Raw genomic sequence first — 16,217 nt, forward strand, 5'->3', positions numbered from 1 at the left:
TTATTAACTGACCCATATATGAACGGGAAGGTGGGCTCAAGCCTACCCTTAAATTACAAATTTTTCCCTATATTATACCTATAGGCTATATATCTATTAAGCTCATCAAATATTTATTAATTAGTTCACCCAAAATTCAAATTATTGCAAAAAAACTCCAATTATTATTAATTAGTCCAGCCAAAATTCAAAATTAAGCTAAAAAGCCCTTTTTTTTTTCCTATTATTTGATTATATCACAAAAAAATCCTCCGTTATCCCTCTGTACCCCTGAAAATTTATGTCCACCCTTTATCACATTTCTGGATTTGCCACTGCCAATGTCCAACCCTAATCTATGTACCGAACGAGAAGTGCATGGCAATTTAGTCATGATGGTTCTGGTTCGGAACATCCACTTGGGTAGTTGTGTATAGCATAGAATATAGATTGTGATTACATTTAAATTTACACGAGGCCGAACCATGAATAAACTATCGAAATTCGAAAAACTCATCAATGCGTACTTATTCATAAAGAAATTCAGACAAAAAACTCTTGTAGCAATAAGTCCACATATGGTCAAGATTTTTGTAAATGACTAAAATAACCCCTCACACTTTCATATGCTCCAATTTCATCATTAACTTTATTTAACCTCAATATGACCCCAAATTTCACAAATTATTCAATTTTGACCCAAATATTTTTTTTCAAAAACTTCTTTTTTCCCGCCGGATTCCGGCGGTCAACGCTGGTCTCCGGCGTTGACTTTTCAATTTATTTTTCCTCCAGAATTTTTCGCCGGTCTCCGGCGTTGACTTTTTTGAATTTTTTCTTCTTCTTTTCTTTCTCTCTGTAACTTTTTTTTTGTTTAAACAACAATATTGCTGTGATTGAGAGTAATATTAACTATATTACTGTTAAACACAGTAAAATTAACTCAACTGCAGTTAAACACAGTAATATTGCTATATTAATCTCCAGCACAAAAATATTAACACAACAAAACTCATTATTATTGTGTAATAGAGTAATATTACTATTTTGACCGTTCAACAAATGTAAAAATAATAAAAAACCAAAAGAATTAATATGACTGTGAGTGACAGTAATATTACTATAACAACAGTAATATTACCGTCAACCACAGTAATATTACAATAATACACAATAATATTATTACGTTACTCCGTGAATAACTCAAACAAACAAAAAATCCAAACAAAATAATAATATTGATGTGGTTGACAACAAGATTACTATAACAACAGTAATACTACCGTCAACCACAGTAATATTATGGGTTTACAGAATATTACAATAATAGACAGTAATATTATTACGTTACTCCGTGAATAACTCAAACAAAACAAAAAACCCACAAAAATAATAATATTGATGTTGTTGATAGTAATATTATTGTGTTTACAGTTATTTTACTGTCAACGACAGTAATATAATTACATTGACTTGTCAACAAATCAAACAAAATAAAAAAAACAACAAAAAATGAAAAATGATAAAATTACATTCATTTACTGTCAACGGCAGCACAATTACATAAATGTATTGTCAAGGACAATACAATTATGTTAATTAATTGTCATTGACAATATAATTACGTTAATTTACTGTCAGTGACAGCACAATTACGGTCAACGTTTAGCGGCGGACGTAAAAAAAAACAAACCAAAAAAAAAAACTTAAAAAAAATACTAAAAAAAGTCAACGCCGGAAACCGGCGAAAAAATCCGGAAGAAAAGAAAAGAAAAAGGAAAAAAAAAAAATCAACTCCGGAGACCGGCGAAAAAGTCCGAAAGAAAAAAAACAAACAAACAAAATTTTATTTTTGAAAACTCAACGCCGGAATTTGGCGGCAAAAAAATTCTTTTTGAAAAAAAAACATTTTGGGTCAAAATTGAATAATTTGTAAAATTTGGGGTCAAATTGAGATTAAATTAAGTTAAGGATGAAATTGGAGCATATTAAAGTATGCTCTAATTTTGAAAAGTCAATGCCGGAGACCGGTGTTGACCGCCGGTCGCGCCGGAATCCGGCGGCAAAAAAATATTTTTTGAAATTTTTTTTTTTTGAAAAAAAAGTCAAAATTGAATTTTGTGGTCAAAATTGGTGGACAAAATTGATTAAATTGGGGTTACAATTAAGAATTGGGTATAAATGGTTGAGGGTAATATTGGCATATATATATGAATGTTTTATTTATTTATAATAAATATCAAAGGGATGAGCTTATTGGTGAAAGAGATATGACCCCTATACCTAGAATAATAAAAATGTTTGATTGGGGACTTATGCACAATAACTATGCACGAATGCAAAAATTTAGGGATTGTGTCAAAAAATCTATATATGAATTGACCACAATAAAATACCAGCAAAACTAATAAAGCGTGAATCCTGCAGGGTAACGATCACCATGAATATTGTTGTTAGCTGCTTACAAATTTTAATTTCTAATTGAATCATAATAAATATACATATATATGAAGTCATCAAAAGTCATACATGCATGCATGTGGTGCGTAATGTTTTCCAGAATTTAACTATTTTAATTTTTGGTCGACGACTACTTTCTGGTATAAGGTTAAATTACGAAAAAAAACCTATCTTTCTTATTAGGGTAATTACAATCACCCTTTAACTGTGTGCAGGGGCGAGTCCACCCAAGGGCTAGGGTCGACTCAAGCCCCCCCTCACTTCCAAATTTTTTTCTATTATATATATATATATATATATATATATATATATATATATATATATATATATATATATATATATATATATATATTCTATTTATTTTTTTAGTCTATTCAATTATATTTTGGCCTCGTATGGTTACTGCTATTACCCCCTACTGACTAATATATATATATATATATATATATATATATATATATATATATATATATATATATATATATATATATATATATATATATATATATATATATATATATATATATATATATATATATATATATTCTATTTATTTTTTTAGTCTATTCAATTATATTTTGGCCTCGTATGGTTACTGCTATTACCCCCTACTGACTAAATAATAGGGGTTAATATCATGTCCGGTTGACAAGATTCACACCAAGTGAAGCCCGCTATAAAAAATGAGCCCGCAACTAAGTTCTATTAATTCTCAGAAATTAATCGCTGCTCCCCCCCCCCCCCCTGCGATTAGAATAGTAGGTATCTACTAATAACGAAAAAGACAATATTACCCTTCATCTTATTTCTTAAACATTGGAGAAGATAAAAGCCCTCCCTCGCATTTTATCCTGATGACGTTAATCATAGGAAGATGAGTCTTGAAGAAGGAAACGGCTGCAGGCGACTTTGATTGATAAATTTCTTGAAAAAAAATATTATCGACTCCTGGCTTTTCGTTTTCGTTAAAGGTGGAGCTCCTAGGGTTTGTTATGTGTGGTAAGAAATTGAATTCGGTTTGTGTATATATTCTGTTGTGGTGAAGCCGATATTGACATAATAATTGGGGGAATGGTTGAAATACCTATTCGTTTTATTATAATTGTTGTGGTTTTATTATTATTACTTGATTCTGGTGAAAATTGCAGAGTTTTATATGCTGATATTTGATGCTATTATTACACAAGTTTCAAGACTCAGAGGATCAATTTTGAATCTGCAGATTGTGGTTAACATTTTGCAGAACCAATAAAAGAGTTTAGGCCCTTTGAGATTTTACTTTTGGCTTTCCAATTTTAATGCTTTATTAGCTAGGAATAAACCAATTTTCAATAGCTTAAGCAACGCCCTTTTTATGAAATGTACAGTCTTGTTGCCCGCTGAGATGAAATATGCAACTGAGGTAAAAAAAAAAATCTTGTTTTTTGTTTAAAAAAATGAAAAAGAAATAAATCATACAAAATAGTAGCTGATGTTAAAGTCTACGAATTATACCCTGACAAATGTTGAATTATTGCTAAGTGGAGGATATTATGGACAAATCATATTTTAACAAATTTAATAGTAGGTCTAATCCAAGAAACCGAACATCCTATTAATTGACTAATTAATTAGTCAGTAGAGAATTAATCTAACCCAATCCGATCCATATTAATCCGATCACGGTAACCGAACGAGGCCTTTATATATATATATATATATATATATATATATATATATATATATTCTATTTAATTTTTTAGTCTATTTAATTATATTATTTAAGCCCACTTATTTTTAGTCCATTTACTCAAAGCCCCCCATGTATAACTTTTTTATCTTCTATTTCTCAACTTCATTACGTTTCTTGAAAAGAAAAAAAAAACACTTTGTTTTCTCCCACAGTCACACTAATAGCGGTTAAATTGCCACCCACCGACGATCGTTTTAGCATTTGACAACTTCTCTGTGTCAATTTGATAATCGACTTGATATTCATGTTTCTTAAATATTGATAGCAATTTAGCTTTCACGATTCTTTTTGGTATTATCTTCTGAAAGTGAAGGAAGAAAAAGTGTGTTTAAGCCCCCCCTCACCAAAATTTCTAGCCTCGCCACTGACTGTGTGTATAGTTTTACGAAAAAAAACTTTACATTCAATAGGTAAATTTGACCCCGTAAGAATGAAGGTGTAAGAGTACAGTACATAATTGAAGAAAATAGTTGTAATTATTCAATCAATAGAGATTTTTTCGTAATTTAACACCAACTCAAGGAGCTAGCCGTAACTATTTAATTTGATGATGTAACAATAACATCTCCAAAGTTCCAGTCAACAACTTTCTCAGGGATTTTCTCCCCAATAACTCTAACGGACTTTAATTTAAGAAAAGAAATGGTTGCATCACCATTTTGGCCTTTTACTTCTCTAAAAGGCGCAAAGAACAAAATATATATATATATATATATATATATATATATATATATATATATATATATATATATATATATATATATACGCACACGCGTAGCCGATGGATACATGCATGCTACTAAATATAGAAGCATGTGTATATATATCCATGTTCTTGGCTTTTCGGCTTTAAATTTACGCGTCTCATCCGCTAAGCTGTAAATCTTGTTGCGTAACACGCCTAAATGCTAAATGTATACACGTGGATCCTCGATACGTATACACGGAAAAAAAAAAAAAAGAGGTTAGATGTTGTACGTACATGCAGTAATCTAGGATTTTAGTTAAGGTTGTGTTCTGAATTTAATACGAAAGATAGATTATTTGTATTAAGGTTGTTCAAACTTTAATAGGATCGTGAATGAAAATAAAATTTACCTTTTTTGATACAATAATATGACGTTTAGATAATGTCTTTCCACGTGAATCAATTTCTTTAAATTTATTAACCAATCGTCATTAAGAGAGTTGATACCTAATCTATATCATTAAAGCAGAGGTGTGGGGTTCAAATCCTCCCCTTCCCTACTTCTCCATTGTAATAAGATTTGAATTTATTCAAAAGAAAAAAATCTTTAAAATTATCATTCTTATTGGTAATCACATTGGGCTTTTACATAACTTAAAATAAATTATATGAAAATATTATTTAACTCTTGATTCCCTATCGATGAAGAGGGGTCTCGGAATTTTTTCATTAAAAAGTAGAATAATCCTATTTTTAGTAGAAAATTAAATTACTGACGATCAAAAGTGTTTTTTTTTTTTTTTTTTGATTTAGACGATCAAGAGTTTGACCACATGAATAAAATTTAGAGTTAAATTACATATTGCACCCTCAAAGTATGGCACATGTAACAGATGTCCCCCTAAAGTACCGATTGTAACACATGTCCCCTATATCCCTCAAAAGTCAAGAAACCATTTAAAAATACTCACATGGCACTATAAGTACGCTCTCTACATAGTTGTTGAATATTTTGGACCAAAATACCCTTTAAAAAATTCACCTGTATTGATTATAATACTTGAAAAAAATTCAATTATGTTATTAAAAATATCTAAGAGAAAATGATTTTTTTTAATATATATATATATATATATATATATATATATATATATATATATATATATATATATATATATATAAAACAATTGTACGTGAAGACATTTTCAAAACCTAACTAATTCCAAATATATTTCTAACTAATTATTCTATAATTTGTAAATCAATAATTTCTTAGAATATCTACGCATTTATTTCTAATAAATTTTAAGAAATCAAAATAAAATTAACAATAATCTTAATGATTTATATATATTTTTTAATTCATATTCTTAATATATATCTTCTCATTCACAATCATACAATATATATTATTTTTTAAAATTTTGTCCAAATAATTTAATATTAGTTTTTTTATATGATCCAATAACCATTATATTGTTGTGTTAATTATTTTACCACATATATATATATATATATATATATATATATATATATATATATATATATATATATATATATATATATATATATATATATATATATATATATATATATATATATATATATATATATATATATAATTTTAAATTATAAAATATTGTAGCCGGATTAGTGGAAATTAAAGCATCTCTCTATATCAAAGTGAGGTGTATTGAATTTTTAGTTAATATTACTGATAAATTATTGAGTTACTTTTTAATTATTCAATCCAATAAAATGTAGAGAAATTAAGGTTAAAAACAAATGTTTGAGGGTGTAACTTGTTGCAAATAATAGTTAAGGGGTGTAAGTGTTATAAATGATATTTGGAGGGGCAAACTATAGCCATGTCATCAAGCATATTATAGTCATTGCACACCTTTCTTTAGCAATATCAGAATTTTAATATTTTTTACGAATTGAGGGGGCATATGTTACAATTGATACTTAAGAGGGACATCTGTTACATGGGTCATACTTCGAGGGTGTAACGTGTAATTAACCCTAAAATTTACTTCCTTTTTCTTCCCCAAAAGCTGCAGCACAAAAATTCAAACACGCGATAGAAAAATATAGAAATCGATTAATTTGCACTTCCCCACAACAACAGAAAAATATTTCGAGGCGGGGGCCCTTAATATTTTGCAATATCCTCTATAAATATAAGGTGCTCTTTGAGGAAACCTTTCATTACTTTTTTTAATGGAGAGAGGTCCAAAATATTTATCTCCATTTGACAAAAGCCCACACCTATTTTGAGCTATTATGTTTTTCAGCTTTGCCCCCGTCCGCCACATTATCACTGGGTCACGCGCTCAGCAATTTTAATTGTTTTTTCTTCTTTTTTTTTCCTTCTTTTATGTACCAGTTTTCTTAATCGATTATGGAGCATAGTCGATTAGCCTTAATCGACTATGCTTCATAGTCGATTAAGGAAATTCTTTAATTCTTTTTTTGTTTTTTAATTTTTTTTTTCTATATCAGTATATTAATCAACTATGATGAAACATAGTCGATCAAAAGTCTGCTATAACAAATAACAAATCAAAACTGCAAAAAAATGCAAAATCAACTATAGTTTACAAAGAAACAAAAAATATAAGAACATTATAATTGATTTATACAATTGAAATCAATAAACAAAAAAAAAACCACAAAAAAGAAAAAGAAAATTGGAGTCGATCAAACTTAATCTCGACTACCAGAGCATAGTCGATTAAGAATCTGCTACTAAAAAAAACAAATCACAACTGCGAAAAAATGCAAAATCAACTATATATTACAAAAACAAAAAATATACAAACATGATAATTGATTTATACAATTGGAATCAATAAACAAAAAATCCAAAAAAAGTAAAAAAAAAATTGGAGTCAATCAACTTTAATCGACTACCAGAACATAGTCGATTAGCTTAATCGACTATGAATATGTACATAGTCGATTAAGGTTTCAGCCTGCGCGAAATTCTCTACACGCGCCGTTATCCGCCTAATCCAACAAAAAACCCTAAATCTGCCTCCCCACCGTCACCACACTGTTGCCACAATACACTATTCAACCAATCCCTAACAAGAATAAAATAAATAAATTAAATAATTCATACACAAAAACACAAATTAGCATTTCAATGTCCACAAAAAAAAAAAAAAAAAAAAAAAAAAACAGAAGCGATTCAAGTTATTTGTCAAAACCAACATAAAAACTAATAAAAAAAAGGAAAAAAAAAAATAAAAGCAAATACCTTCACCAACATCAATTGCAATAGTGATTTTCTCATGCCTCATCCTCATATCGGTCAACCCACTGCGTCTTCAGCGACGAGCGACAATCATCATCTTCAACGTCGTCGGTGGAAACCAACACCGCGAACTACAGATCCATCACCACCCTTCACGCGGCGGCGGGAGGCGGTGACAAACGCTCTCAACCCCCACCACCACCATCGGTCGACGTCTTGATTTTCTTCCGAATTTCAATCGAGAAGAGAAGAGAGAAGAAAGAAGACGAGAAGAGAGAAGACGAGAAGACGAGAAAAGAAGAAGAGAGAACGGCAATTGAAATGGGTTAGGGTTTTGAAGAGATTTAATATTAATAGGGGTGGTTTGGAAATTATCAAAATAATATTTGGGTAGTATATTAGCTAAGGGAGTTTTCTCTAATTGTTTTTGAGAGGAGGTGTTTCCTTAACTCATTTTCTTTGACGAGAGGTTCTTGCTAATTATCCCTAATTATGAATATAAGATGTGTCTCTTCATAGTTGGTCGAGATTACATATCTCACGTCAATATACATTAAAAATTTAAATAAAAAATAGCGTAAATAAATTGGTAACAATAATGATTGTTTAAAGAGTGGTGAGTATAAGATATTATTATAAAGTGGACTTGGACTTAAATTTTCGGAGGTTCAAGGCTAACACCACTTAATTTTTATTAGGATTTTTTTTAGACAAAACAGGAAGATAGGTAAAGAAAAAAATATGATTTTTTTCATTAATTTTTTAGTGGACTAAATAACAAAAATCGGGTGGATCATGCTTAATAAATATAAAGGTATAAAATAGTGAAAAAAATTCAATTAGGCATGGCCTTTAGTTAGGAGTAGAATTCGGACGGAATGGATCAGAAATGACTTTTCTGGAAAAAATTCAATTTTTTTCGGAAGTAAAAAATAAGTTCTTAAAAGGTCATCCCTACTTGATCGTAAAACAACAACAAATTTTGCGACACGTTTAGTTATGTCGAAGGCAAGGATATAGTCGAAATGGCGTATTATTGGTGAAGAAATTAAAAGGTCATACCAAACATATTGCAAGATTAACTAAAAAAAATATTGACTTACAAAGAGAGAAATAATTCTTTTTTTTAAATGGAATAACAAAGTTGATTTTAAGGAATATGTACTCATTTTTGACATACTATATTTTAATTTAAGCTATTTCAATAAAATTCTTCAAATTATAACTCGAACGAGTATTGCATGCACCGAGCAACCGGTGTGCCATGTTAACATGCTCGACAGGCCACACAATTTCAATTTTCATTAATAATAAGAACGTTGACAATAGCAGGTCGAACTCATGTTATTTCATCTAACTCGGATAAAATATTGAATAGCCACCTCGATCACAATTTTAAACTATTACTAAAATGTATCATTTAATATAAATATTTTCAATAGTGTATGAATACGTAATATGTGACTGATGAGACTGGCGAATTTAAAAAAATAACTTTTGATCCACAAGAACTTGGACATAATGAATTAATAATTAAAAAAAAAACATATGTATATTGTACTTCAGCATCGTGTCCTGCGCATGGCCATTTAATTGATAATATAAACAATAAACAAGATTAATTAGCTCCGGAAGCTATCACCACTGTCATAGTGTAATATAATTAATTATAAAGATTTGTCAGCAAACTCGTGTAATATTATAATAATATATATTCTACAATTTTATCATCATTGAGACAATCTAATCCAGGTCCAGCTTTCGTATGATTAATATCTGGGTTTTTGTTCATAGTGGCAAATAGCCCCATGATAAGAGCACTTAATTAAAAGAGGGACATTCAACTTTTTTGTCTTTTAACTAAATCCAACCCATTCAAACTTATTTGCAAATAAGAAAAATCCTTTTATATATACCAAAATTACCCCCAATTCATTGAAACCCAATTTAACTCCAATTTTATGATTTACACCCCAATTTAGCCCAATTTCATTAATTAACCAATTTTAACCCTAATTTCAATTTTGACCCCAATTTTCACCCGCCACCACCGGAGACCGCCGGTCGCTGCCGTTGACCGTCGGTCTCCGGCGTTGACTTTTTTTTTTTTTTTTTTTTGAATTTTTTTTTTCCTGAATTCTTTTTCCAGCCGGTCAACTACCGTTGACCGTCGGGTCTCTGGCGTTGACTTTTTGTTTTTTTTTTTATAATTTTTTTTTTTCGGAAAAAAAATATTTTAATTAATATTACTGTCTTGACTGCTAAATTACTGTCTCTAGCAGTTATTTAACTGTCGGAGACAGTAATTTAACTGTTAACTGACTCTTTTGTTTTTTTTTTCTTCAAAAATATTTTAATTAATATTACTGTATTCGTTGCTAAATTACTGTCTCCAGCAGTTATTTAACTGTCGGAGACAGTAATTTAACTGTTAATTGACTTTATTATTCTAAAAAAAAATATTTTTAATTAATATTACTGTATTCGTTGCTAAATTACTGTCTCCGGCAGTTATTTAACTGTCGGAGACAGTAATTTAACTGTTAATTGACTTTTTTTTTCCTTAAAAAAATTATTTTAATTAATATTACTGCCTTAGATGTTAAATTACAGTAATTTAGTAGCCAAGACAGTAATATTAATTAAAATATTTTTTTTCTAAGAAAAACAATTCAAAAAAAAAAAAAAACAAGTCAACGCCGGAGACCGGCGGTCAACGGTGGTTGACCGGCCGGAAAAAAATTTCAGGAAAAAAAAAGTTTCAAAAAAAAAAAAAAAAAAAAAAAAAGTCAACGCCGGAATCTGGCCGGAAAAAAAAATATTTCAGAAAAAAAATTATTTTCTGAAAAAAAAAAGTTTTGGGGGTTAATGTGATATATTTGTTTAAATTTGGGGTCAATGTGTAATATTAAGGAAGTTAGAGTATAATGGGTGGAATTGATAAGAATTATATTATTGAGGGTATTTTAGACTAAAGACATGGGGATGGGCTTAATTGAGAGACTGTTTTTTTTGTGGACCAAAATTCATTTAAGTCCCATGTGTCTTTTTGCCATTTGCCCTTGTTCATAAGTCTCCAACCACTCATCTTTATTATTCTAGGTTTAGGGGTTATTCTCTTTTACCAATAATTTCATTCCTTTAATATTTATTATAAATAAAGGAAACATTCATGTATATGTCAATATTACCCTCAACCATTTATACCCAATTCTTAATTGTAACTCCAATTTAATCAATTTTGTCCACAAAAATCCAATTTTGACCACAAAAATTCAATTTTGACTTTTTTTTTCGAAAAAAAAAATTTTGCCGCCGGAATCCGACGTTGACTTTTCGATTTTTTTTTTCTTTCTTCCGGATTTTTTCGCTGCGTTGACTTTTTTTTTTTTTTTTTTTTTTACGTCCGCCGCTAAACGTCGACTGTAATTGTGCTGTCACTGACAGTAAATTAACGTAATTATATTGTAATAACAGTTAATTAACGTAATTGTACTGTCGTTGACAATACATTTATGTAATTGTGCTGATGATGACAGTAAATTAATGTAATATTATTATTTTTTATTTTGTTTGATTTGTTGACAAGTCAACGTAATTATATTACTATCGTTATTACTGATTTGTTGACAGTAAAATAATTGTAAACACAATAATATTACTGTCAACAACATCAATATTATTATTTTTTTGGGTTTTATGTTTTGTTTGAGTTATTCACGGAGTAACATAATAATATTACTGTCTATTATTGTAATATTACTGTAAACAAAATAATATTATTGTGGTTGACGGTAATATTACTGTTGTTATAGTAATATTGCTGTCAACTATTATTATTTTGTTTGGATTTTTTTGTATGTTTGAGTTATTCACGGAGTAACGTAATAATATTACTTTCTATTATTGTAATATTACTGTGGTTGATGGTAATATTACTGTTGTTATAGTAATATTACTGTCACTCACAGTAATATTAACTATTTTGGCTTTTTAGTATGTTTACATTTGTTGAACGGTCAATATAGTAATATTACTCTATTACACAATAATAATGAATTTTGTTGTGTTAATATTACTGTGCTAGAGATTAATATAGCAATATTACTGTGTTAAACTGTAGTTTAGTTAATTTTACTGTGTTTAACAGTAATATAGTTTATATTACTGTCAATCACAACAATATTATTGTTTAAACGAAGAAAAAAAAATTACAGAAAGAAAGAAAAGAAGGAAAGAAAATCGAAAAAGTCAATGCCGGAAACCGTCGAAGAAAAAAAATAAAAAATAACAGTCAATGCCGAAATTCGTCGGGAAAAATAAAGTTTTGAAAGAAAACAATTTTTTGAAAAAAAAAAAGTTTTGGGTCAAAATTGATTAATTTGTGAAATTTGGGGTCAAATTGAGGTTAAATTAAGTTAAGGATGAAATCGAAGCATATTAAAGTATAAGGGGTTCTTTTAGTCCTTTACAAAAATCTGGACCATATGTGGACTTATTGGTAAAGGAGTTTTTTGTCTGGATCTCTTTATGAATAAGTACCCATTGATGGGCTTATTTATAACGACCCCATATCTTATAATCTTACGTCTGAAAATGTATTTTAAAAAAAAAATTAGAAAACAAAAGTAATGTAGAATTGGTTTTCAGTGAATGAGATATTTAATATAACAGTCAAATCATATCTATATATAGAGGAGTGAATAATTTTCAAATTGTTTTGAGATATTTTTCTTGAAAAGTTTATCAAGTCATATTATTTTAGGGATTATTTTGTAGACCACTTCGTTACCAAATTATATAGAATTAACTATCAAGTGGATTACACTCTACGGAATAATATCCTCCTTATTTCAAAAATATTTTGACATACCCCTCTGGGCTACTTGAAGTCCCTATAAAACCCTTTTAAAATCAGTATTAAACCCTAGCCCAACACATTTCGGTCTCTCTCTTCCTCTCCCAGATTCAAAATTCCGCCTCCACAAACCTCTCACCGGCGAAATTGCTTCCCGGAGTCATAACTCTCTCTCCGGTGGTCGGAATTCGATGGTTTAACTACCGTTGGATTCCTCTCGTCGAGCTCTTTCTTTTGGTGGTGATTTCATTCAGTTTGGAGCGCTGATCTGTTTCTGCAATTGTTTTTCATTCGACGACGGTGGTCTTGCCGGAGCTTAATTTGTTTGTGTTCCACCCGTCGAAATTTGACGGGCTACCCACCGTTGGATTCCTCTAGTCGAGATCTGTATTTTGATGGTAATTTCATTTATTTTTATGTTCTCGGATTTATTTCTATATTTATTTTGCATTTGTGGGCGCGCGAAACCGTTGGTGGTTATTAGCGGCGTCTAGGGTTTTGGTAGGAGGCGAGGGGGTGAAGAGTAACTATCTGTTTGATTTAAATCTGTAGCATTTTTCAGCAATAAACTCTCTCTCTCTCTCTCGATCTCTTAGTGTTTGTTGATTTTTGAGTGTTTTGATGTTTCTTCAAATTTTGTTGATTTGCATTAAAGTAATTTTTTTGTTTTGATTTTGCAATTGCAGCTTAATGAAGGCCATTGATCCTTTCTTTGAAGGTGTCAAAATTTTTGTTTGAAGTTACATCTCCTTTGTTCAACAGACTGTATACATTACTACAATAACATGTAGTTACATATGCGTATATTCATGTATTTTCGATTTGTATTTTATTGGTTGTGAGGTGATTTATAATAAAAATATTGAAATTTGTAAATTTTTGTTGGGGTTTTATGAATTTCTTTTGTATAAGCCAATATTCGTGTGTGTATACAATTGATCGAAAAAAATATGGGGAAAAAAATGAACATAACTACGAATTACTATAGGTACTATAGTTACATGTAGTTATTTTCAGTACAGTAAACATATTGTTTTAAAAATTAAAAAAAATAAAAAAAATAAAAAAATGAAATATATATATATATATATATATATATATATATATATATATAAATTTAACAAACAGGTTTATTATTAATATAAAAAAAAAGGAGAAAATAATAATAAATAAATCAGCGAAAATGATAAATGCAGGTGCGGAAATACTGAATGCAGTTTGGCCGAAAATTGCATATAAGGGTAGTATAGTACTTTCGCATCTCCAGCGAGTATGTCAAATGATGATTTGGACTTGGATTCATCCCTAATTTATTTGGTGGCTAGGAGTTATGTAAAATAACCCCATTATTTTAATTAAGTACCAAATAGGACTTCACCTAAGTGACAATATATTTCGCCGTGATTGTTTTGGTTCAAAACGTCTATTTATTTACATAGTGCGTGTGTGTATATATATATATATATATATATATATATATATATATATATATATATATATATATATTTGGTAATGAAGGATACCGCAGTCAACCATATAGGTCCATATAGGTGAACTGAGTAAACATATACTCTCTCGTACGTATATAATAGTTTGCATATAATACGAGAGATGTAAACCACAAATTCAATCTATCGACCGTTATATTGTCATTATATTTAAATTTACACAAGGACGAACTAGAAATAAACTATCAAAACTCGAAAAATCGAGTAAATCGAGTACTCGCAAAATTATAGATTCGTCAATTTATGGATATATACGCATGTTGAATATGAACCTAAAATTTAGGGATTTGTCCAAAAATGTATATATGGCCGCAATAAAATAGCAGCAAAATTAATAAAGCGTGAATCCTGCAGTGTATCGATCACCATGAATATTGTTGTTAGCTGCTTACAAATTTTATCAAAAGTCATACATGCATGCATGTGGTGCGTAATGTTTTCCAGAATTTAACTATTTTAATTTTTTGTTCAATTTGCAGCCAGCTCCTGGGATAAGGTTAGATTATAAAAAAATCGATCTTGTTTGGGTAATTACAACCACCCCTTCAACTATGTATCGTCTTACGAAAAAACTTTTTATTCAGTAGGTAAATTTGACCATGTAAGAGTGAATGTGTAAGACAATATATAATTGAAAAGAAGGGTCAATTACAACCATCCCTGAGGTATGGTCAAATACAAAAACCCTCCTCTTGTTTGAATAATTACAATCACCCCCTCAACTCCTCAAATTTAGTGGAATCTTCGATATTATATGGAAGTTTATCACTTTTGTACCCGTTTTATCCCATTCACTCTACATTTTGAAGCAAGATGATCATAATATGTGTTTTTTGGCTTGTATATATCAGATTGTGGTGCATCAAAAACTGTATTTTTACACAAAACGAGTATAAAGTAGAGCACATTCCACGAAATCTACATGATTATGTTGAATTTGACACCATAAGGATGGAGTTGTAAGAAAAAATCATAGTTCATGAGGGGTAGATGTAATTATCCAAACATGAAGGTTTTTTTTTGTAAATTGACCATACCCTTGAAAAGAATGACAATAACAAAGAGAGATTTTTTCGTAATCTGACCTTACCTCGGATAGGGGGCTTAAGCATTTAATTTGATGATGTAACAACATCTCCAAAGTTCCAGTCAATAACTTTCTCAGGGATTTTGTCCCCAATAATTCTAACTGACTTTTAATTTAAGAAATTAATGGTTGCATCACCATTTTGGCCTTTTACTTCTCTAAAAGGCGCAAATATATATATATATATATATATATATATATATATATATATATATATATATATATATATATATATATATATATATATATATATACACGCACACGCGGTAGCTGATGGAGACATGCATGCTCCTCTTTTTTCTGATAAGTATGGATACATGCATGCTACTAAATATAGAAGCATGTGTATATATATCCATGTTACGTTCTTGGCTTTGGGCTTTAAATTTACGCGTCTCATCCGGTACGTAAGCTGTAAATCTTGTTGCGTAACACGTATACACGTGGATCCTCGATACGTATACACGGAAAGAAAAAAAAAAGTTAGATGCTATACACGCAGGTAGTGACGAATTTAAGATTTTAGTTATTTAAAACTTTAATGGACCGTCAAAGAAAATAAAATTTACCTTTTTTGATATAGCATAGCATTTAGATCATGTCTTTCCGCGTGGTTCAATTTCTTTAAAGTTATCATTCTAAA

This window comes from Erythranthe guttata, chromosome 13 (genome assembly GCF_056151865.1).
Source record: "Erythranthe guttata isolate IM_541 chromosome 13, IM_541, whole genome shotgun sequence".
Lineage (NCBI taxonomy): Eukaryota > Viridiplantae > Streptophyta > Magnoliopsida > Lamiales > Phrymaceae > Erythranthe > Erythranthe guttata.